Source organism: Triticum urartu, chromosome 3A (assembly GCF_056163025.1).
Source record: "Triticum urartu cultivar PI428250 chromosome 3A, HENAU_Tu73, whole genome shotgun sequence".
Classification (NCBI taxonomy): domain Eukaryota; kingdom Viridiplantae; phylum Streptophyta; class Magnoliopsida; order Poales; family Poaceae; genus Triticum; species Triticum urartu.
Window position 1 is genome coordinate 6,730,190 of NC_141875.1, and position 21,593 is coordinate 6,751,782.

The window sequence follows — 21,593 nt, forward strand, 5'->3', positions numbered from 1 at the left end:
ACGCCGAACAAGAAGGTAGTATAGCTCATGGCGCCATCTTCTTCTTCTTCCCTCGCCCGCAGCATCGCCATCCTCGCTCTCATATGCTCTGCGTTGGCATGCTCCACGGCGGCACAAGGTACACTCCGAGACATGCTACTCATACATGTGTTGCATCTTTAATTCAACGGAATTGATTCTGTGCACACTTTCGAAATGGTGGCTAATGGTGACATGTGTAGTTGCTCAGGGCGGAAGCCGTGAGCCAGGTCGTCCTCCGTCGCCACAGTTCCCATCGCCAAGGCGGTCAGGGCAGGCACCCCTCACTCCACCGCCGCCGTCATCACCGAAAAAGATGAGGGCGTCCCCACCTCACCGGAAGACACTACAGGTTGCTGGTGGCTAGCTCTGAATTGAAGATGATGTCGACGTGTTATGTCTTGGTGTATCAATGCGTGCGCCTGATGTTATTAATAAGGCCTGGACGTAATTTTTTTACTTCTTCTGTTTTTTTGTACTACCTTACAACTTGATGAATAGATCAGAGGTTTCCTCACAAAAGAACACATTTAGTTGTACTCCTCCTTGATTCTAAAATAATTGAAGTTATATATGCGTGAGCATGGCATACGGACCGCATACATTCACTCGAGTAAGCACATCACCAACGCAGATTCCTAAAATGGATATAGTATTGTCTGACGACAATGATACCGGAGCCAGTCATCCAACGCTCATCATAAACCTCCGGCAACTGGACAAACAAATTTAGACAAAATTCATACAAATTTCATGGAATTGATTTATGTTTAGATATAATTTACATAGACCAAACAATATTAGGTCCACTGAACTAATAAAACCTGGAAAAAAAAGGTAAACTAGATTGTAGCGGATGCTGGCCTCGTACGTGTGGCCGGCGGCACCTCTGTCACCATGCTTGTTTTCATCGTCGTCATTGGACTGGTCTCTCGAAGGGTGCGGGGGCGCGGCGGCCCTGCTCGGCCGCTTTCTAGAACTTGCAGAGGAACCGCTTCGCTTCCTCCCGCGTCGTGCATAGGGCCATAGTGGCCAGCTCCCACCCTGGCTGGGGAGTCCCCTGCCGCCGCCGCTGGTGGCATCGGTCTCACGGACGGGTCCATGGCGAGCAATACTCTGGCGGGGGAGGGGTGCTACAGGGCCCAAGAAAGCAACTGTAGCGGATTGTGGGAAGAGACCACAAGGCAGATATGGCTCCTAGGCCCGGTGGGATCCACCGTATTCATTTTGTTCGAATACACACAATATAAAAAACAACCACCCACTACTTCAAACGTTGACTACGGTACACAGGTGGGCTTGTAAGCGCAAATCGCAACGCCATCCGACGTCTCTGCGGTACCCGGTAGGAACCCGTTCTGCTAGAATTGCATTTCCGGTGAATGAGATCAATCTATTTCTCAGCTAGCTGGGTTTTAGCAAAACCGAAATAATTTGGGAGAGAAATGTCGACCAGAGAAACATGTATGTTTGTGCCGACGAGATGCATGATTGGGATAGCCGATAATGTTGACTTCGCTGGTCCATACAAAACAAAAGAGGACCATATTTTCCCTCATTACCTGTTGCTGTCACGAGTCAAGACTGCTGACCCAATGGCAGACTTTGACCCTTACGCGTCTACACGAATCTCCAAGAGCAAGAATGTACTATAGTAAGCAATCCTCACTGCACTAGTAAGAGTGCGCGTAGGTACCCTGCCGTAGAGCCACCGTTCCCTATATATGAAACAAGGCATGCTTGCACAAAAAGAGAAGAACCGTGGCGCGTTCTGCTTCTCCTTTTTTCCTTGGTACGAAGGGCTGCGATCCTTGCTCTCGTATGTTGCTCCCTGTCATGCCTGGCGGCTGACCGAGGTAATTAGTAAATCGCATCTGGATCACCGGCAGCAGCGATGCATCTTCTTTATACGTATATGTCAGGGATGCTGATTCACTCTTCATGCATGGATGCAGTTGCTCTTGACGGAGGCCGAGAACCAGGGACTCCTCCGTCGCCGGTGCACGGGCCAACAGTGGACACTCCAGGTCCTGGATTCCCTGTTCCTAGGATTCCTCGGGCATGTCCTTCAACCCCTATTCATGCGCCGCCGCCACCGTCACCGCCACCCATTTATGGGAACCCGGTGACTCCAACTCCTTCAGTGCCCATTCCACCGCCGCCCATTCTGGTGCCCGGGAACCCGCTGGTGACTCCAATTCCTTCAGTCTCTACTCCTTACTGCCCCCCGTGCGGGTGCCGGTGAGCACGCCATGTTATTCAATCCCTATTCCATGTGCCGCCAGTGCCGGAGATGTCGGCACTGACACCAAACCGCAAGACACTGCAGCATCTTGTTAAGAACATCCGTTAATTACGCATGAAACACTTTTGCTCCTATATCTATTGTGTGTTATATGTTACGTATGATCAATGATGTTGCTAGTTAATTGAGGCTGTAATAGTTGTACTAACAAAAATATGACATTGCCTCGTTGTAATCTTATAAATTCAGGTGTGATTCAATTTTTTGTGAAATATATATGGCATCCCAGTAAGTCCAGTCCAAAAGCGTTTCACATACTTTGTATGTTTTATTGTTTCTAGAATGTAAACCGATAACACCCTTACATTTGGTTTTCATTAGTTTTAGTTGTTTTTTACATCTATTTATTTATGTCTTTGCTTAACAAGATTAATGTGTCATCCCTATGTGAGAGATGTTGCAGATGCTTGTAGCAGCAGTTGCGGTGTGGCTACTTGCAATACCTGGTGGCCAGACTACAATAGTGTGCTTGCAGCATACGTCGGCGGTGGTGACTGACGGCGTGCTTGCAGCTGTGGGCTTTGGTGTTCTTTTTTGGAGCACCTGTTCTCTTTGGTTGATGAAAAAGAGAGGCGAGGGGATAGAGATGCGACCTAGAAGACACGGGGGCATATGGCAGATAGCCAAGACAGTTAACGCTTACGTATAATCAGACACCCAATTTTAATCGTTTGGCGCTGTCATCCCCAAAGGTGAATCGGTCCATTTCAAAAAAAAAAGTTGAATCGGTCGGCTACTCGACTATTCATCTCAGTACCACAGAGGCCTCCCAATATTTTCCCTCTCATCACTGTGGTCCGATTGTCTCCATCAGCCAAATCCCATGCGTGGATCCGGCCACAACGGGGTTCTGCTGCACCGGAACAGCTTGTGTGACGGTGGCGTGGCGTGGCGTTCTTTCATATGTGTCGTTGGTGCTCCTAGATGGGGACGGAGGAGGGGCGGTACGACAATGCTCGCAGCCAGGTGGTGGCACGCCCATGCTCCGGCCATCAGTGGTCAGCGTGTTGTGTGTCGCCTCCTTCCATGGTATCGTGGACTCGAACGCACAGCTGGAGCTAGTCTCCGGCAGTTACTATCGTCAGGAAGAAATTTTTGTCCAAATGCTGACCGAGGGTCGATGACTTTGACCATGGGAGTCGTCGTAGCTCTCCATCAAAAGGAACCTTCCGCGCAGGAGCTAAGCAAGCAAGTGAACTTACAACCTTCTCTGCGCATGTATATATAAACTACTGAGGTTATGCTCCTAACGGAAGGCAAACTGGCCGCTTGCACAAGTCTGTGGCACTCTTCATCTCCTGCCATGGCACGTTCCTTGGCAATCCTTGTTATCATATTTATATGCTGCTCCCTGCCATGCTCAACGGCCACACAAGGTTAGTACTTAGTAGTTAATCAGGTTAATGCATGTTTCGTGCACTAGCTCTTATATTCTAGGCCCGGGTTCATCCAAGCTTTAGCACTTGTATAGTCGTATATAAATTTATGGTGCACATATACACAGTTCATCTGGATGGAAGCCGTCCGAGTTTTGGTCCTCCGTCACCGCAGGGTGCGAACCCGCATGGCTGTGTTGGTAGATGCAATAACGGGCGCCCAGACACCACATCTCCGGCGACGGCAGCCCTCACCGCACCGCAAGACCCTGCAGCAGGCTATTCTAGATTGATATGTGTATATATGACACATGCAAGTGTTCCGCGAGAGTCTTGGAAAGTTTACCATTGACTATTGCCTACACTTTTTGTCAATGGTGTCTGGAAATGATTACGAAGATGGTGTATGACAATAAATAAATATGAGGATGGTTGTACTGCTTTTATATATTATAATTGTGAACTCTAATTAATCAGTGTATTGCATGAATAAACTGTCTATTTAGTGCTCCAAAATCCATATAGTAGGAAGCCATATGGAATATGGAGCCGAGTGCAGATTTTTGGTCCCCGAGCTCCAAAAAAATTAAAAAGCATATTTGAAAGTTTCAGAAAAATCTGAAAAAAATCCATGGAACTCATGTGTGTTCCCATGAACATGTGGAATTTCATTTAAAAATATTGCGATGTGTAGGCTGAAAAAACAATTCCAGCCCAACAACAAAATAAAGGGACCATTTGTGAAGTATGTATTTGCAACCCAATTGACCGGGACGACTTTGAACATTGCTAGAACCAAAACAGAATCTGCCTACCAATCTGGTCCTAACCACCCCCTATAAAAAAAAGCAACCCACAATCGAAGAGCACAGCCATATATACTCATTGATTGAGCAGCTCTGGACAGGATCGATCATGGCGCACTCTTCTTCCTTGGTATGCTGTTCCTTGGCAAGCTCAGCGGCGGCCCAAGGTACGAGAGTGGTTCCGGCTACGCCTTGCTTCCCATATGCATGCACACGTACTTCCAGTTTACCGAATCCTGATTATTTGCAGGTGCTCCTCGCGGAAACCGTGTGCAGGGTGCTGCTCAGCGATGTGATGCCCACTAGCTCGTTCTGAATTCAATATAGGATCGACATGTCTAATTTGTCTTAGTCACGGATTCCGCTTTTGCATGAACTCAGAAAGCAGGTTATGGTACTCTCGGATCACCGTAAGTCGGCTGGCAGTTCTGCACTTGTTTTCACACTCGAAAGATTTCCTTTTTCCTAATGCAACCACCAGCTGGCTTATGGTTATTAGAGAGTATTACGGACTAGCCCATAAGGACGAACTAGGGAGGAAGTCCCTAGCCGAGGGGTTTTTCACCCAAATATAATTCTCTTGAAATTTCTTGAACTTTCAACGAGCTTTTCAGAATCTTCCGAAACTTTCCATAGAATAAAACTTTTCCGGACACATATCATACATTTCTGGAATTCCTGAAACTCTTCTGAGAACATCCGAAACACTCCTGGAACTATTTGAAACACTTTCCGTGCTCATTATCCGATTTTCTAGTTCTCATAAATATTACTAGTCGCTAAGTGTGCTATCCTACAGGTTCGGAAATAAGTGGACATGACCTAGAACACTTTCGGGTCAATAGTTACTAGTGGGGTCCTGACATGCTTGTTAACTCTCACATATATACGAAATTCCTGAGCGAAGCTTTTGTTCCCGAATACCATTTCCTTTGCTTCGTGATACTTTACTGTCGGTACTAGAACAGGTAGATCTCGGGTATGGGGCCCGAGCTGTGGATCTTGGGTCGATGGGTAACAGGAGACAATATTTACCCAGGTTCGGGCCCTCTAGAAGAGCTAAAACCCTATGTCCTGCTCTGGTTGTATTGATGACGATGTATCAAGTACAGGCTTCATCTACCTCAAGATCATATATTATGTCCTAACCCTAAGGTGAATAATGAATGTATCTCTACGGACTAAACCCCTCATCTTATATAGGCACTGGGGTACCTAAGGTTACACATGGTCGGTTGCTTGCTAGAGAAACGCATGCCAATAGCCGAAGCAATCCTTGGTGTACACGCTAAGTCTCCGGTAGAGTCCATCTTCACCATGCCAGGAATCGAGATTTCCGGAGTCCTTCCTTATGAGATTGGTGGTCCATAAGCTCACCCATCTTATAAGATCCCTTAGTCTAGGACACCATCAGCAGGATCGCCACGGCTGATGTCACTTTTGATCTACATGCAGGCTATTAGGATACTAATAGTATCTCCTGTAATTTGGTTAGGGTTACACCGCAGCCTTTTGCTGCTTGGCTTCCTACTGAGCCTTTTGCTGACAGTATTCTGGACTAAGGGGTACCAAACTAGTTGTCCCACCGAGATCTGCCGGTTTTATTGACTCTATTATAGTATCATCATTATCTCCTTTTGCACAGGTAAAAGTGACCCATGAATACCCGAGGTGAGATACTATCAATCCGGTAGGAGGTACAAGCAAGTCTCCAATCTATGCACCTGCACAAATAATCAAACACTTACACCCAACGCGATAAATGGGTTGTCAATTCCTTCACGGTAAATTGCAAAGGTAAGATCTGATAGAGATAGGTATAAAAGATTGCTAAAATGTCAAAAGAAATAAAAATAAATAAATTGTAGCAAGATATTTTTGGTATTTTTTATTTATAGATCTGAAAATATATGACAGAAAATAGACCTGGGGGCCATAGGTTTCACTGGAGGCTTCTCTCTTGAAGGCAAATAATACGATGGGTGAACCAATTACTGTCAAGCAATTGATAGAAAAGTGCAAAGTTATGACGATATCCAAGGCAATGATTGTGCATATAGGCATCATGTTCGTGTCAAGTAGACCAACTTCTGCCTGCATCTACTACTATTACTCTACACATCGACCGCTATCCAGCATGCATCCAGAGTATTAAGTTCATAAAAAACGGAGCAACGCCTTAAGTAAGATGACATGATGTACAGGGATAAACTCAAGCAATATGATGAAAACCCCATCTTTTTATCATTGATGGCAACAATACAATACGTGTCTCTCTACCCCTACTTTGTCACTGGGTGAAATCACGCAAGATTGAACCCAAAACTAAGCACCTCTCCCGTTGCAAGAAATACCAATCTAGTTGGCCAAACCAAACCGATAATTCGAAGAGAAATACAAAGATATCAAATCATGCATGTAAGAATTCAGAGAAGATTCAAATAATATTCATAGATAATCTGATCATAAATCCACGATTCATCGGATCTCGACAAACACACCGCAAAAGAAGATTACATCGGATAGATATCCAAGAACATCGAGGAGAACATGGTATTGAAGAGCATCGAGAGAGAAGAAGCCATCTAGCTACTAGCTGTGGACCCATAGGTCTGAGGTAAATTACTCACGCTTCATCGGAAGGGCAATAGCGTTGATGTAGATGCCCTCCGTGATCGAATCCCACTCCGGCAGATCGTCGAAAAAGGCCCCAAGATGGGATCTCACGAGAACAGAAGGTTGCGGCGATGGAAAAGTATTTTAGTGGATTTTTCGGAGGGTTTGGGAATATATGTGAATTTATTGCACGAAGAAGTAGGTCGGTGGACTCCCGAGGGGGCAACAAGCCAGCCCCCCCCCCCAGGGCGCGCCCCTGCGGCTTGCCGCCGCCTCGTGGGTCTTCTGACTTGGAATCCAAGTCCTACAGGTGTCTTCTGGTCCAACAAAAATCATCGCGAAATTTTTATTCCGTTTGGACTCCGTTTGATATTCCTTTTCCGCGAAACTCAAAAACAAGGAAAAAAAACAGAAATTGACACTGGGCTCTAGGTTAATAGGTTAGTCCCAAAAATAATATAAAATAGCATATTAATGCATATAAAACATCCAAGACAGATAATATAATAGCATGGAACAATCAAAAATTATAGATACGTTGGTGACGTATCAATAGCATCCCAGTTACTTCAACAATGCTCATGATCAGGAAAACAAAATCAATCATCAAAGCTAATGTTAGAGGCTTGACTTGGGATCAGATTGGTGTTTATGTTTCCACACATGCAATTGGGTTATCCTCTAAACTCATATTCAAGAATCAATGCAATTATAGCACAAAAATATAAGCTCAATTATGAACATAGAAATAAAATAATACATTTCTTATTGCCTCTATGGCACGTCCCTATTACAAAGCACACCATCTGGCATGAAGGTACATGACATTCTCATGGTCTAAGAAAGTGAGTAACACTTTCATGATTATGCTTATACATTGTGATGATGTGTTCTCATAGTACGTCATTCGGTTGGGTCTGTTCAACACCATTGTTTCGTTAACACATGCTATTATTGTTATCGGCATCCCTGTTACTTTAACAATGCCCTATTATCAGGAGAATGGGATCATCATGCAACACATGAGGTAGTCTTAGAGGCAAGACTATGAACCTACTTTGTGTTTATGTTTCCACACATACATATGAGCATTGCTCTGAATCTCAAATTCAAGAACCATAGCAATTCTAGCACAGAAATATAAATGTTTATTATAAACACATTTAAATAAATAATAACATTTATTTGTGCCACTAGGGCATATTTTCACCATGTGACATAACCTCTGTAGTATCCTCTCCAGCAAGCGCCCAATCGTTCCTCGCCATGGTGCACTCAATAATGGAGTGACCCCTGGTATCATTCTCCCCACATGTTGCGCTTCTACTCGTTGATGACATATTCCTATCAAACAAAACTTCCCCTGATGCCAGGGAACTTTTGACATGGACCACCATAGATTTGGTCATTCCTTCTCCTCTCTCGGGCCATTCGACGTTGTTGTCCTTCCCTCTAGCAAGGTCTCTCTCTTTCTCTTCATTCTGACAAGTAGACGGTAAGCAGAACAAAAACTCAATAATCCCATCTGCTTCCTCATGCCAACCCGGGAATGATCTTGAATACTCGTGTTGAGAGGTATCTTCACAACCGCCTCAACATCCATTGGAGCAAGGAATCTTTGTCGTTTATCTTTATTCCGAGCATTTACTAACGAGACAATAAATTTTCTTACCCTCAGGGGTGGAGTATTAGACATGTATGCAGATGGTATCTAGGTCTATGGATTTATGGGCGGAGTGCATATATAATATGAACACATCTTACAAAATCTGGCATAAGCACAAGATATTTCACTTCACATGTCTATGTTATGTTTACTCCACTTATATTTTATGGGGAGTTACTATTGGTGCAATTATGAACCATGGTCCAGTTTTGCAAAACTAATCATTTGGAGAAGACAAATTTTCTTCAAGTTCTCACTGAGCGGACGACTTGCTTCTGGTTATAAACTCCTGCACCTGGAATCCCAACAACCTTTCTAATAGTCCTAGTGTAAGCATCAAGCTGTGTTCCCAAAGGAACAAGTCATTGTGTGCTCCTGGCATAGAGCGCGAAGGTGTGATATATAGGACATGTCACCGGAGGAAGCCTCATCCGTGCAGCGGCTGCTTCACATGCAAACCCTGGCGCCCTCTCGAAGCCATGGAACATTCTCAATTCTTTTAGTGCAACTTCTTGGGGCGGTATCATGACACCATGCCATGTTTCGTGATTTCCAGGCTTCATTTGAATTTGTGAGAATACAAATGCCAATAACCACCATGTTGTTTCCCACGTCTTGGCCACCTGGTGTGTGAGACTCCTTTTCTTTATTACTTACGTAAGGCCTAAAAATCCACTAATTAATGACAGCCAGTAATATTTTTAACACCACTTCTGGATAAAATTTCATGTACCTACGTTTCAAATTCGAATTATATCCATTAATGTTCTTGTTAATCCATTGACATAAGATCTCTTTATACACTACACACGGTTTGTCAACTTCAGTTGGTGACAATCCATTAGCTCTGGAAAGCAAAACCATGTAAGTATTGTAGATGTGTGTGGAATACTTTTTTTCTTTTCACGTCATGGAATCCATTTTTTAACAGTGTGTAAAGTTCTAGTGGAAGATCATGGAGTTCCAGTGAGCTTTCCACTAAAACCGGAAAGACAGAGGTCGGCATTTTCAATCAGACAAAGGGGACTCCGACCAAAATGCATGATTTTAAACAGAATTTTTTTGAGTCTTCAGTCGAAGGAATCATTTCCCACGTTGAAAATGCCATGCGTACGTGCAGAGACACGGAATCCATGCATGCACCGCACCTGGGCCGAGACATACTACGTACAGGGTTGACCGAGCGACGACCTGGACCATATTAGCACTAGCATGCATGCATGCATGCTGATTTCTGTCCTTGTCGCTCGTGCAATGAACTGGCCTCTCATGCAATGAAATGACCTGGACCATATTAGCACTACCATGCATGCATGCATGTATTAGCAGCTTTCGTTAGCCTATAAATGAAGCAAAGCTTATATATTAGAAGCTCAGAAGCAACCCATCATGCAGCGTTCTTCTTCTTCTTCTTCCATGGCACTCGCATGCGCTATGGCAGTGCTGGTTCTCATCTCCTCTTCCTTGGCGGCTCAAGGTAAGTCTCTACTCTCCATTCAATTCTTTTCTACTCGTATAGAGGAAACAATAATATTAACTCTAGGCCCGGCTTACGTCCATGTAGCTGCGAGCGCACAGCCTGGATATCGTCCGCCACAAAGGCCTCCGCCGCCGTATGCCCCGCAGGGCCCAGGTTATTCTAGGAAGTGCCCAGACTGCAACTCCGGCGCCACCCGGCGGGCGCCCTCGGCACTGGCTCCCCACCGCAAGGCCATGCAGGCCGCCCCGGACGTCGACAGTAAGACGCTTGCGCGTCACGCAACACCGACATATATATGATGCGGCGATCGCCGATGGTGGTGCCATGGAATTGAATAAAGGAGCAGCGCACTGTGGGACTGCAACGATCAGCCAGCCCCTTCGCAGGATCAGCCGGATCGTATAACTAATAAGAGAGCCAGCATGTTAGTACCGAGACATCTCCTGTGCAATTCTTGTGCGCATGCTTTCTATTACTGCTTGATGTCCTTGTTGCACGCATGATATTATATCTTGAGTCGTCAAATTTTGTCATATCTCGTGCGTGCCAAAAAACTTTGATTACCGGTAAATAGCGTGTGCCGTGTGCTCATCCTCGGCGACACGGGTTATGCCAAGGAACTTTGATTGTTTCTGAGTTCCTGGGACTGTTTACAACCATGGGTTATGGTTCCATTTCCCACGACAAATCCGCTTACCGTCTTTTAATATTATACGTTTAACTTCTCACGGTATGCGTAAAAAAAAGGGTTATATTATTAACTAGAAGAAGTATGATGCTATATACTGATATAATATTTGGAAACTTTCTTTCTCAAATTAAATTGTAGTATCACAGGTAAATATAGAGGTATTCAATTGAAAATTGAAAGCTTTCTCATAGAACAAAATGTATCATTAAACTACTTTTTTGTAGCAAAGGCAAACCAGCAATCAAACATCCTAAGTCATCCATCCAACATCTCATTTTCGCCTTTTTCCATAGACCCGCACCCATTCAAGGCCCTCCCAACTCCCGCCTTTAGTTTTATTAGGGGTCTAAACGCAGCTTTATTAATCAACAATGTTCATGAGTATACAACTAACATAAGGTAAAGCCACAAGCGAGAAATTTCGGCCTACTCCAAGAGATGATGCGACCTTAGTTAGAGCGTGAGCCTCGACATGAAAATCGCACTTTTCGTCGACAAAAGACACTTCATTGATAGACATTCCCCAAGGAATTGCTGCAAATTTTTAACAGCTCCCCAAAGATGTGCATACAGTAACCTCCTTGCAATCGGATGCAGACAACATATCAGTGAGGTTAAGTTCAAGGGCCAATGAAGAGCTTCATTGCACGAGTCTAGCCATATCGGTAAGGCCTTCAATGACGAACACAAAGACTCCCATTGGCATGCCACCTACTCCCATCTTAAATGAGAGGGAAGCTACCTACATTGTAAGCGCTGAATTGACATGCCATTGGCATAGCCCATCGGATAATCTGTTTTCCTTTTATTACTACACCTACTAATATAAAAATAATTGTTAATTTAAAATACATCATTGCTGTTTTAAAATATTTATTACTATTATAAAAATAATTACTAGCCCAGGGACATTTGTAAAACTACTATTTATACTAATATATAGTAAATACATCATTGGTATTTTAAAATAATGATACATGGACGTATTTCAACTGAATGTTACAGATCCTCGCCACTTCCGAAAATATCCATATATTTGTTGAAAAAGATAAGAAATTATAAAGTAATAAAATAAAAACAAGATACTGAAGGCTCAAAACATAAAAGGAAAGAAAATGGTCTGCAATTTTTAGTAAGTTAGGAAAGATAGAAAAAGAATATAGCCAACTTAATAAAATGAAGAACAATTATTTTGAAAACATAGAAAATATAAAGTAAAAGATGATGGGGAGAAAGAAACCAAGACAATCGGGTGGGACTAAACAAGATCTGTTTAGGCAGAGGGTCATCGGCTTGTATAAGTAGGAGTTTGGATTTTCAACAGGTTTGCTCTTCGGGCTCTTGGGATAGGCACGAGGTCCCATGGGCTATCTAGGCTTGCTACTTGGCTGGTCAAGCAGGCACCACAAGTGTTTTAGCCCAAAGGTTCCTGGAGTGATGACTTATAAATGCTAGATGACACCCCACACGTTGCTATGGTAATCGGTTGGAATAGATTAATTTCAATGAGATTTGATTGTGCGAGATATAAATATTTAGATTAATAACACATGAACTAAAATTAAAAATTCATATGACTTATATAATTGATTATGTATAGTTATAATATATATATATATATAAGTACAGTAGAATAAAAAATATTTTCCCATGCACAGTTGCATGTAGTGGTGTGTCTTTTCCCATGCATTGTTGCATGTTGAGGTGCACCTTATCCCATCAATACTTATATGGTGATGTGGCATGATTGCATGATGCATGAGATAAAAATGTTAGTGGAATCACTCTCTTAGGTATATAGGATACACATAAAATTCTAATAACTACTATACAGTACAATTGTTGAGAGGGTAAAGGAAATTATAACATATATTTTCAATTGTTTTTCCTCTCAAGATAAATATTTACCTGACGTTGTGCTAAATTTAGGAAAAATTTAACTTGGCCTTTAGGGTTCTTTTTGAAATCCCAACATTCTTCCACTTTATACGTGTGGCCAAAATATGTCCATGTACCATGCACGTAAACTTCCCATGCAAATTGCGAAGACAAAGAAAAAACAGGCAAGTAAATGTGCCATGTAAATTGTGATTGAATGGTTAGGAGGATAATTGTATCCCCAACTCACCATAGTTCAAGCCCTAGACTTAACATTGGTGCTGGCACTTTTCTGGGTCTTTTCTCTCGATGGATTATAAACTCAAATCACTCAAGAGAGTGGGTTGCTCAACTATCTTCTCGGAAACAAACGGAGCAGCCATCGGACAAAGTCGATGCGGGGTGTCTATTTATAACCGCAACCTTCCCTGATGAGAAATTACCATTTTGGACACTCAGTCCAGCCATTGGCCAACCGACACGTTCTCAACGATTGGATTTTTGGAGCAACTGTAACATTACTTGAGGTTTAAGTAATGCTAAATCTTCGACATATATATGATGAGACGACGGATGATGTTGGTGCCAAGGAATTGAATAAAGGAGCAGCGTATTGTGGGACTGCAACGACCATTTGCATGCCCTCCGGCAACAGTATGTAGACCGAGCTTCTTCGCAGAATCAGCCAGATTGTATAATTAATAAGAGGGCCAGCATGTTAGTACCCATACATCTCTTGTGCAATTCCTGTGCGCATGTTTACTAGTTGTGCGCATGATATTATATCTTAAGTCGTCAAAATTTGTGATATCTCGTGCGTGCCAAAAAACTTTGGTTACTGGTAAACAGCTTGCGCTCTTCCTTGGCGACATGGGTTATGCCAAGGAACTTTGATTGGTTCTGAGTACCTGGGACTGATTACAAACATGGGCTATGGTTCTGATTACCGAAAACTTTGGTTACGTAAGTGCATGTTCCATTTCCCACGATAAATCTGCTTACCGTCTTTTAAAATCATTAATATAACTTCTCATGATACGCATAAAAAATAGAGTTATACCATTAACTATAAGAGGTACGAAGCTATATACTGATATAATATTTGGAAACTTTCTTTCTCAAATTAAATTGTAGTATCAGAGGTAAATATAGATATAATCAATTGAAAATTGAAAGCTTTCTCATAGAACAAAATGTTTCATCACACTACTTTTTAGTAGAAAAGGCAAACCAGCAACCAAACATCCTAAGTCATCCACCCAACATCTCATTGTCCATATTTGTGCCTTTTTTTCATAGACCCACACCGATTCAAGGCCCTCCCAACTCCTGCCTTTAGTTTTTTTAGGGGTCTAAACGCGGCTTTATAATCAACAATGTTCATGAGTATACAACTAATAAGGTAAAGCCGCAAGCGAAATTGAGGCCTACTCCTAGAGATGATGCGACTTTAGCTAGAGCGTGAGCCTCGACAGGAAAATCCCACTTTTCATCGACAAAAGAGACTTGATTGATAGACGTGCGTCGATGAGAGAACTCCAGAATAAATGCTGCAAATTTTTAACAGCCCCCCCCCCCCCCCAAAGATATGCATACAGTAACCTCCTTGCAATCGGATGCGGACAACATATCAGTGAGGTTAAGTTCAAGGGCATCATTGGTGTTTTAAAATAATGGTACATGGACATATTTCAAATGAATGTTACAGATCCTCGCCACTTCCGAAAAATATGTAGGTATTTGTTGAAAGAGATAAAAATGTATAAAGTAATAAAATAAAAAGAAGATAATGAAGGATCAAAACATAAAAGGAAAGAAAATGATCTATAATTTTTAGTAAGTTGTGAAAGATAGAAAAAGAATATAGCCAACTAAATAAAATGAAGAAGAATTATTTTAAAAACATAGAAAATAGAAAGTAAAAATGATGGGGAAGAAAGAAACCAACACAATCGGGTGGGACTAAACATGATCGGTTTAGGCAGAGGGTCGTCGGCTAGTTTAAATAGGAGTTTGGATTTTCAACAGGTTTGCTCTTCGGGCTCATGGGAAAGGCATGAGGTCCCATGGGCTATATAGGCGTGCAACTTGGCTGGTTAAGTAGGCACCACAAGGGTTTTAGCCCAAAGGTTCCTCGAGTGATGTCTTATAAATGCTAGATGAAACCCCACGCGTTGCTGCGGTAATCGGTTGGAATACATGAATTTCAATGACATTTGATTGTGCGAGATACAAATATTTAGATTAATAACACGTGAACCAAAATTAAACATACATATGACTTATTTTATTTGATTATGTATAGTAATAAAAAATATATTAATATAAGTACAATAGAATAAAAAAATCCCATGCATGGTTGCATGTAGTGCTGTGTCTTTTCAGCACTTGTTTTGCAGCACTTGTTTGTGGCGGGGGCAGCCACCGCCACCATGGGATAGAAAAGGAAACAGAAGTTGGCGGTGGCCATGGCCGGCCGGCATAGCATGTCATCTGTGAGGGAGGGCGATCATCTACAGAGGAAGAGGGGAGAGAGCGCAGCTCACCGTGCACAGGAGGTGCATTTGTGCACGAGCAGAAGAATGAGTGGAGCCTGTTTGCCCCTGAAGAGATAAGGTAAGTTAAAGGGAGGCAGTCATTCGGTGGTGGACAAGGGCTAGCTTCTTGAATATTTATGCCCTATTGCAACACACGGGCTATTATCTAGCAATAAAAGAGGCCAGCTTCTTGAGATAACTTGTTTTTATCATCGCCTAACCGGAAGCTTCGAGCAGACTCCCTCAACAAGAGCACGCCTGACCTAGTCGAAGGTTTGATCATGATTTTCATCATCAGACCATGGATACTCATTTTTTGGAACCAACACTATCAAGAACCACTCCACTAGACGGAGCCTTCTTGCTAGCCAGATCCATCCACCAAGAGAGCGAAAGGCCCGCCCTCACCGCAAGAGTAAAATGCCGAAAGTAGGTTCCTGACATCGCTGCCCCGCCTTCAAACAGTGTCACACCATCTTTGATCCCTGTCGCCGGAACGCTGGTGGGAGTGGGAGAGGTGCGTTGGACGTGGGAATCATTGCTCCAATTTTCTCATCCATGCCAAGATGTGCATGAGCACCGCCATCCTTTGATCTGAATGTTCCAACCATATCAATATGTACAAGGGCCACCTCTATCGGACGACGAACGTTGTCTTCCTGCATGAGACTTGCCATCAGAGATCAGTCTGTGCTGCGGGGGAGAACCAACACGTGGTACCACTGTTGGCCGAAGCTTTCAACAGCATCCTCCTGTTGCGACAAGGGGAGTGAGGGAGGAGGAGGATTTGGGCGGCACCCCCCCCCCCTCCCCTGGCCCTTGGGACGATACGAGTGAACTGGTCTTGTCCCTCATGTGTCTCAACCTCCTACCCTCCACCTCGCCTTCCTTGGTGGTGCCACCGTACGTCAGAGGGTAGGTCCCTGGCCTATGCCAGAGCGGCTGCTAGCTAGAGAGAGAGAGGCTTGAATGGATAGGAACCATGAGAATGTATGACAAAAAACATTTCCTTTTTTCAGAAAAAACATTTCTTTTTTCTTTTGTTTTTGTGGTGCTTTATGATGGCGCAGACAAGCTAGAAAATTTGTTTCTGTGCTGCTTTAATGTGGTGCCGACAAGCTGTATAGTGTTGACTCCTTTGGTCTACACAAGACGAAAGAGGAAGATTTTTCCAATCAAGCTTGCCACTAATTCGTTTTTTCTCAGGCTGAATTTCCCAGGGTGCCCCTGTTGACAGGGGAGCATAAGTTGACCAGTACATCAGAGCGCGTCTACACGACGAGTTTCCAAGACCAAGAATGTATGGCCTAGCAATCGTCGGTGTAGTAGCGTAGCAACACCGCTGTGATCCCTATAAAACAATGCATGCACTAAGTGAAAATAATCGGACGGGAAGGAATCATGGCGCGTTCTACTTCTCCTTCTCCTTGCTTGCTATGCAGAGTTGCGATCCTTGCTCTCATATGCTGCTCCTTGTCATGCTTGGCTGCGTCTGGAGGTAATTAATTCATTCACTAAACCTCTCGCAGCTCCATCAGCCACTAATTAATCCCACACGTACGGCGGCATCACGGATGCATCTTCTAGGTTATTTGTATCTGGGGTGATGATTAATGCTTCATCGTCATGCAGATGCTCTTGATGGATACCGTAGGCCAAGGCGTCCTCCCGCGCCGAAGCCCCTGCAACCTCACACTCCTGCTACTCCAACTCCAGCTCCAGTTCCATCTCGGCCACCGCTGACGCCGGTGCCTGGGAGGCCGGTGACTCCAGCTCCCACACCATGTCCTGTGGTCCTTGTTCCTCCGCCGCCACCGCCACCGCCCCTGCCCAAATACCCGGTGACTCCAACTCCAGTAGTGATTCCTTCGATCCCTATTTGTCCGCCACCACCACCGCCGCCGGTGCAGGAGACGCCGGCACTTGCGCCGCACCGCAAGACTCTAGAGCACGCTACTAAGAACGTGCTTAATTAAGCATGGAAGTACGAAACACTGTCACTCTGTAAAAGGAATAAGAGAGAATTTATGTAATGGATGTTGTATTGCATGAGTCTCATGGGTATATATATAAGAGTACATGAACTTCTTGTAGTTCAAGACAAGCTAGAAGGAATAAGAGAAAATTGGTGTAATAAATGTTGTATTTCTTGAGCCTCATAGGAGTATATATATATAGGAGTACATGAACTTCTTGTACTACAAGACAAGCTAGAGCAAATCCTCGTCTATCCTATACTTTCTAAACAATCACGATACTCAACATCCTCCGCAGTCACAACTGTAACGACGCGGACAATGAGACTGGAGAAGAATCAGATGGTAAGCAGACAGACATACCCCAACAGTCGTAACGGTCGATGCATCGCGGAAGTCGTGGCTGGAGTGAAAACCAACAAGGTTGCTCAAGTAAGGTGTTAGCTCTTTGTGCTGATGTCGATGTAGCCGAGAGCGTAGGGTGGTGTAGGCATGGTCGAGGTATCCGATGCCGAGGGGTGCTATGGTCGATGACGTTTGAAATTTGAATCGTATCCATTATTGTTCTTGTTAATCCATTGACTTAAGATCTCCTTATACACTACACACGGTTTGTCAACTTCAGTTGGTGACAATCCATTAGCCCTGGAAAGCAAAACCATGTAAATATTGTAGATGTGTGTGGAATACTTTTTTTCTTTTGAGGTCATGAAATCCATTTTTTTAACAGTGTGTAAAGTTCTAGTGGAAGATCATGGAGTAACAGTGAGCTTTCCACTTAAACCGAAAAAAGAGAGGTCGGCATTTTCAATCAGACAAAGGGGACTCCGACCAAAATGCATGATTTTAAACAGAAAATTTCCGAGTCTTCAGTCGAAGGAATCCTTTCCCACGTTGAAAATGGCATGCGTACATGCAGAGACACGGAATCCATGCATGCACCGCACCTGGGCCGAGACATATGCACATAGCACTACGTACAGGGTTGACCGAGCGACGACCTGGACCATATTAGCACTAGCATGCATGCATGATTTCTGTCCTTGTCGCGACGAAGAAGAAAAGGCAATGAACTGGCCTCTCCGCTGAATACTAAATTATTCCGTTAGCCTATAAATGAAGCAAAGCTTATATCTTAGAAGCTCAGAAGCGACCGATCATGCAGCGTTCTTCTTCTTCCATCGCACGCGCTGTGGCAGTGCTGCTTCTCATCTCCTCTACCTGGGCGTCTCGTAAGTCGCTACTCTACGCTTAATTGTTTTTGTACTCTTTTTTCTCCTCACAAAGGAAGCAAAAATATTAACTCTAGGCCCGGCTGGCCGGCTTGCGTCCATGTAGCTGCGGCAGGAGAGCACGGCGGGTCCCAGGTGCCGCGAAGGCCTCCATCGCCGGATCCCGGCGGGTTCCATGGTCCTTTTGTGAAGTGTCCAAACTGCCACTCCGGCGCCACTCCGCGGTCCCCGTCGGCACCGCAAGGCCCTGCACGCCGCCCCGGAAATCGACAGTGGGACGCTTGCGCGTCAGGCAACACCCAAGGAATTGATTGAATAAAGGAGCAGCGTACTGTGGGACTGCAACGACCATTGCATGCCCTCCAGGAACAGCATGTTGAACGAGCTTATTCGCAGGGTCAGCCGGATCGTGTAGATCATAAGAGAGCCAGCATGTTTGTACCGAGATCTGTATTGTGCCAATGCTTACTGCTACTGCTTGATGTTGTGGTTGTACGCATTCTAAAGTACCAATTATCTTTCAAAAAATATGAATTTAACTTCTCACGGTGTGCATAAAAGATAGGGTTACATCATTAACTAGAAGAGGTACCATGCAATGTACAAATATAATATATAGAAACTTTCTTTCTTAAATTAAATTTTAGTATCATAGATAAATATAGAGACATTCAATTGAAAACTCAAAGCTTTCTCATAGAACAAAAAGTAGCATCACACTACTTTTTAGAAGAAAAGGCAGACCAGCAATCAGACATCCTAAGTCATCGACCCAACATCTCGTTGTCCATATATGTGCCTTCTTGATAAACCAACACCGATTCAAGGTGCTCACAACTATCACCTTTACTTTTTTATAGGGTCTAAACGCATTATTACTGAACAATGTTCATGGATATACAACTAACATAAGGAAAAAGCCCATGCCACACATTGCGCTGGGACTCACAATGGGCGGCACACAGCCGTGCCCATTGCCTTCTGCAACCGTTAAGGTCGCGATCACCTGCAGGCGTGTCGAGAGAGGCCGGTTTCTGAAACTTTATGAAAAATAAGAACTGGCTTTGTGAAACTTATGGAATCTTTCATCTGGTTTTGGGAAGGTTCCATATGTTTTTTTTTTGTTTTTCCCAGTTTCCTTTCTTTTAATTTTTATCCTATTTCTTCCTTTCTTTTACAATCAAAATCTACTTTTCTTATTATTCTTCTCTTTTTCCTTTTTTTAATTCGTTAACTCTTCAAAATTGGTGAATAATTTCTTAATTAAAGAACATAAAAATTCATGAACGTTTTCAAATTCACTAATATTTTAGAATTAATGAAAATATTTTTGAATTCATGTAATGTTTAAATTCTGAATTTGTTAAAACCCGCGAACAATTTGACGAAAAAGGGTTTCCCCCCGCTTTGTATTATAAAGCAACCAACCGATACAACCGACGATAGGGGCTGGGGCGGAAGCAGCACAAACACGCCCAAAAGAAAGGAAAGAGAAAAAAAGAAAAGAAACAAATGCCGATAACGGCGGATCGACAAAAACAACGAAGTCTCGTGACCGCTGCGTCCACCGGAGATCACCCACCAAGCTCCGAGACTCCGAAGTGCCGGTACCCAACAACACCTCCAAGAAGGGACGCGACGATGACAACGTTGCTGCCAAGAGTTTCCCCCGGTACACGGCGAGGAGAGAGGAAGGGTAGCCCCGACGCCCTCCAAGAAGGTCCGGCGGCACCCTCAGGCGCCACCGCGTCGGTGTCGGCCAAGCCAACAAAGATTTCTCCCGATCCCAGCCTCTACCTCAGGCACTCCGGAGCTCGCCACCAGACCGACCACCACCCTGCGCCAACACGAACACGAAGCTTCCCACGCTGTCTCACCACAGCACCGCGAAGATGGTCTGCACAACGGAGAAGAGGAGCCGGGACTAGGGCAACAGCACCATCAGCATACGGGAGGGCCCCACCTCCACCGTCCACGACGGTAGCCGACCGGACGCCACGGCAGGAGCCTACCGGGCCCGTGGCCCCACAGGCCCAGCCAGGCCCTCAAAGGCCCGGACAGCTCCCGCCTCCGCGCAGCAGCTGGAATGCCGCCGGCGTCGCTGTCCCAGTCCAAGGCACTCCCCAGCCTCCCCATACAGAGAGCGTCGCGGTCGCGCCGGAGCCGACCCGCAAGGACCCAGAGGGAACCCTACGGGCCCAGATCTGGGCCGGGAACGCGCCCCCGGCCGGCCAGCACCACCGGACCACCCCGCCGCCAAGAGGCGGCACCACCAAGGCGAGCACCGCCGGCCTCCACACCAGGACGCCGGACCGCCACCGGCCGAAGCGCACCGCCGCCGGCCATCACCGCCCGAGCAGGGGAGGACCGCGCGCGGGGAAGGGCAAGCCCACCGCCGCCAGCATCACGCGGCCGAGGGCCGGCGGTGCAGGCTGACAGCGGCGGGAGGAGGGATGCGCGCGGGGAGGAGCTGAAGGCGCGCGGAGGCAGGGCCCCCGGCCGCCTCGCTCGGGGAGGCGGCGCGGGGGTACGGGGGCGAGGAGGAGGGGTGGGGGGAGGAGGGGGCTGGCGGCTCCGGCGGGCTCCGGTCGCCGCGGCGGCGGCTCCGCGCGGGGAAGCCGGCGGCGGCGGGGGGAAACCCTAGGGAGCGCGTGGGACACACAACGGAGAAGGGCTGAGCGCAAATGAAGAATTCACCCGCGAACAATTTCAAAAACTTTGTGTGTATGTGTAATTAAAAAATGATCATGTATTTCATAAGATGTTCAGAAATTCCAAAAATTGTTAGCATTTTACAAAAATATCAGGAATTTTAAAATATATCCATGTATTATAAAAATATTTATAAATTTAAAACTGATTGTTAGTAGATGAGTTCCGAAAACCCTGTTGACCGGGACGACTTTGACCATTGCTAGAACCAAAAGAGAATCTGCCTTCCAATCTGCTCCTGATCACCTCCTTATATAAAACTACATGCACTCGAGGAGAATACTCAATTCACAAGCTGAG

The 21,593-nt window shown here is 44.9% G+C and overlaps 2 long non-coding RNA genes across 2 annotated transcripts; both read left to right on the top strand.

Annotated features, from left to right (window-relative positions):
- Positions 1 to 1,738: 1,738 nt before the first annotated feature.
- Positions 1,739 to 4,168, top strand: LOC125547533 (uncharacterized). The gene is made up of 3 exons (XR_007300704.2): positions 1,739 to 1,874; positions 1,974 to 3,699; positions 3,828 to 4,168. It is a non-coding gene; the product is annotated as an uncharacterized LOC125547533 (long non-coding RNA).
- A 5,026-nt stretch (positions 4,169 to 9,194) lies between these two features.
- LOC125547534 (uncharacterized) lies at positions 9,195 to 10,802 on the top strand. Its single transcript, XR_007300705.2, has 2 exons — positions 9,195 to 10,264; positions 10,352 to 10,802. It is a non-coding gene; the product is annotated as an uncharacterized LOC125547534 (long non-coding RNA).
- The last annotated feature ends 10,791 nt before the right edge of the window (positions 10,803 to 21,593 follow it).